Consider the following 4,671-nt stretch of genomic DNA (forward strand, 5'->3'; position numbering starts at 1 on the left):
TGGAACAAGAAGCCGAAAAGAGCTCGGTAGTGTTTGTTGGCCCACTTACAGACCCTTAATACGGGATGAGAAGGATTTAATGTATACTTCGCAATACCTCAAAGCTTATCTAGAACATATACGGCACGATGATACATGCCCCTCAGACATGGATTCATACATACATGCTTTTACTATCTCACTAGGTCATACATTTCCCACCTACACCTCTCCTCCTACCGTCCAATCATTTGTAGATATTGTATTATATATTTTTCTGTTTAGTGTTTAGATAGTGGCAGTTATTGTTGACTGCCAAAGGGTGGACTGTCAAAGTCGAAAAATATTGTAGCACATACATCATGTACTAACCACACACACATGCCCGCTGCGCGTGCACTTGTTCCGCCGTGCGTGTACATATCCGCAATTTGTGCATGATCGCTCCCGCGATCCTGCGCATGGTATGGGTATTTACGGCGGAGTTTGTGAGCGCATAGAGGGTTATCAGAACATTACATATTTAACCCAAATAGTGCACATTGTACACATAGCTCCCCTGCATCACATCAGCAAGTATCAACAGTTTAAATGATTCCAGGACTAAGGGATTCACCTTTGCATGATAGGAAGGGACAGACAAAGGTTATAGGGTGATGTCTAGTATCCAGCTGTAGGGTATTTTAAGGGTAACATTCCGGTGTTAGTTAGAGAAAGATTGCATGTTCCAGCGTATAGTTATGTGCAGAAGTAGAATATAGATATAAACTGTATTTACTGTATATTATGTATGCGGCGGGAATCCAGAGGAGACCACCCACAAGAGCAGTTGGGAAAGACATCGCCCACCTTTTCAAATCAACCTATGACCTCTCCTGTAATGTAAAGATGCATCTCTGTGTCCAATAGACAAAGGGAATACAGTGACCATTGTATTGTATATGGAAGTAGTGTATAAAAAGCCTGTTGCTGCCTGGCTGGTCAGAAGACTCTGAACGCTATCTACCTGATGAGCGGAGGACTGGTCCAGGTTGCGCAAGCGAACATTCTCACGTATGTACATTGACTGTAGCCATTATTCTGTTGTAGATTTATCTTGTTAGCCTTGTAGTGTATAACTTGTACTGTTATCCCCTTTCAATTAATCCACTGTGGTGTTAGAACCCAGCGGTTAACTACAAATCGGTGTTGTGTCCTCATTTCCCTGCTAGGGTTTAAAGTGTATTTAACTGTATAAGGTTTAAGAGTGTATTGATAAGGTGTGTACGCACTGCGGGTACTTTATACTGTCAGCGCTGCGTAAGGTTTAAGGTGTAACATCATTACAGTGCTTTGCGGCACAAGGTTTAGAGTGTAAGAATAACATTGCATTGCATTACGAATAAGGTTTAAAGTTTATCAAAAGGGTGTGCGCACGCTGTGCGTACTTTGTAAACCCAGCGCGGCGTGTGTATGCTAAGTACGTACAACGTACGGGACTCTGTACGCAAATAGCGTACAAAGTGCGTAGCGTGTATATTAAGTCTAGCGGCCGCAGCGGCTCCATGGTAAAAGTGTATTTAGAGGTACAGATGTAGCCACCTTCATCTTGACCGATTCTCCAGCTAGACGGCCGTTTAGTCACGCTAGGGCGATAGCTGAGTTTAATCGCAGGCAGACGCGTTGAGGCGATCTAGATACTCAGCATGCATTACACATCTCCACCACTGGGTGGCTAATGCTCCACTAATCCAGTACTTTCGATCGTACAGTATAGCGGCGGATTGATCTACAGCTCTGGCAATTGGTCAGTGACGACTGTAATGTCAATACTGTAGGCGTAACGGGAGGCGGTGGAAAAAGATGGTGACCTACTGTACTGTATGGAGACGCAACTACAGTAATTGTGTAAAAGGAAGAATGTACAATACAAAGTATAAACACACAATACAATGTATAAACACCGTGCTTTTAAAATACATGTACAGTAAATGAGCGTCTGAGTTCCCTAAGGCATAATGGGTATGGGCTAGTGGGAGACGATGGGAAAGACTGTGCTTTACAAATGCGAGCGTCTGTGTCCCCTAAGGCATAAACCAACACCAATGGGGAGGGGGCAGGGCGCTGCTTGCTGTACTTTCACACATGAAATTGGGAATCCTCAGCGGGCGTCGTGGGCTAGCGATGAAGGCTCCCACCTCCCACGCTGGGGGTCCAGGGTTCGAGACCGGATGTTTTTTTTTTATTTTTTTATATTGTAATAATATACTGTATTATGTTACTTTCATTGTAATACAGTCAATGGAAGGGTGCACACAAGTTACATATAAATCAGAGTACATCTGCAGGAGCGATTCTTTACGCTAAATGCAACTACACAGCGGCAATGAGTTGAGCAAAACAGTACTGTAGATTTTCAGCGTTCGTGTATTGCACAGGACCTGAATTCCCTCCCTGTCCACTGCATGATCTGTGCAGGCTCCCAGGGGAGAAGGGCGATGGGGGTAGGGGGAGAAGATGGGAAATACCGTGGCTTTGAAATGCAATTATATGAGCGTCCGAGTCCCCTACGGCATAAACCATCACCAATGGGAAGGAAGTGCCAGCCTTTTTTTTTTTGTTTATGTGTTCTCGTGACATTCACTTTAATATTTTTTTTTTGTCTCTAATACTGTACATCCAATGGAAGGATGCACACAAGTTTCACATAAATCAGAGTAGATCTGCAGGAGCGATTCTTTACGCTAAATGCCACTACCCAGCGGCAATGAGTAGAATTGAGTGTATTCTGAGTGAGCAAAACAGTATTGTAGGCTCCCAGGGGGGAAGGGCGATGGGGGTAGGGGGAGATGTATTCCATCTCTCACTCCATATCCGAGCGCTGCCACGTACTGGGGGTTCACGGTCGGCGGCCATTTTGTCAGGTTGCTGAGCGGTCGAGCTCGGTGTAACGTAATGTGCATAGACCTCGCTTATCCCGGTGTATGTTAACTAGGGGATTGTGACGCTCCTTCAGCATTGCCCCCTGGCCTGTAAAATGTATGCCATCTCTCACTCCATATCCGAGCGCTGCCACGTGCTGGGGTTCACGGTTGGTGGACATTTTGTCAGGTTGCTAAGTGGTCGAGCTTGGTGTAACGTAATGTGCATAGACCTCGCTTATCCCGGTGTATGTTAACTAGGGGATTGTGACGCTCCTTCAGCATTGCCCCCTGGCCTGTAAAATGTATGCCATCTCTCACTCCATATCCGAGCGCTGCCACGTGCTGGGGGTTCACGGTCGGCGGCCATTTTGTCAGGTTGCTGAGCGGTCGAGCTCGGTGTAACGTAATGTGCATAGACCTCGCTTATCCCGGTGTATTTTAACTAGGGGATTGTGACGCTCCTTCAGCATTGCCCCCTGGCCTGTAAAATGTATGCCATCTCTCACTCCATATCCGAGCGCTGCCACGTGCTGGGGGTTCACGGTCGGTGGACATTTTGTCAGGTTGCTAAGCGGTCGAGCTCGGTGTAACGTAATGTGCATAGACCTCGCTTATCCCGGTGTATTTTAACTAGGGGATTGTGACGCTCCTTCAGCATTGCCCCCTGGCCTGTAAAATGTATGCCATCTCTCACTCCATATCCGAGCGCTGCCACGTGCTGGGGGTTCACGGTCGGCAGACATTTTTAATATGCATAGAACTCGCTTATCACCATAGGCCCCTGTGTTTTTTAACTACCATATTGAAATGCACATTTCTAGGCCTACAGTATTTAATATACAGTAAGCAGCATTGTTGTTAGGCAATAATTGAATTTACATACAGTACTGACATGTACTGTATGTAATGCTTGTACATCATGTCAGTCGCCCCTTATGCTGTACACTACTGTAAGTCTCACAGGGCCCATGCACTTCCAAGGAGGGTTGTTTACTGTATCTGTTTTATACAGGAAACTAATTGCCGTCCATAACACTGATGTGGTATTTTCAGTACTGTACAGTATACAGTACTAAAATTTGAACATCAGGTACTATATAGTAAACATGTACAGTATTAACTTCTATCATAAAACTCTTATACATTTTCAGATGTGTAAATTTTAGACTACAGTATTCACAAATGTTTTTTCTCCATACAGGAATTATAGTTGGACAACATGCCAGTAACTATCAACAAAACGATGAGCAAGATAATCGCCAACATGAAAAAAGAAAATAAAACCATCAAAGAGATCCATGCATGGCTCAAGGAAAGTGGCATTATAGTCACTTTAGAAACGGTGCGCTATCATGCTTTCGAGAGAACAACGTCCAGATTTGTATTTCCTACAAAATGCACATGGTACGTACTGTACACTACTGTAATGTTTAAATGACTTGCTGTATACAACAGACAATTTTTTGGAAAAAAAACACGTAATCTAACTGTGATTGTGCTGTTCATTTATTCATATTTTTCATACTGTATTGTACTGTAGGAGAGTGCAACAAATTGTGGAGGAACTAACTCGTGAGGATGATGAGCGTACTGCTTTGCAAATAAAACGAATTCTCCATTCCAAGTATGACCTGGACATATCGGCCACCAGCGTCAGAAGGATGCGACGGAAAATGGGATGGACCTTTGGCGCAACAAGGTAAACTGAAAGCAGTATAAACCATACAGTAGATGCACACGTATTCACTGTTAATAATCCCTTGATAAGTGATATAACAATGCCATAAAT

This window comes from Pseudophryne corroboree, chromosome 4, assembly GCF_028390025.1.
Source record: "Pseudophryne corroboree isolate aPseCor3 chromosome 4, aPseCor3.hap2, whole genome shotgun sequence".
NCBI classification, from domain to species: domain Eukaryota; kingdom Metazoa; phylum Chordata; class Amphibia; order Anura; family Myobatrachidae; genus Pseudophryne; species Pseudophryne corroboree.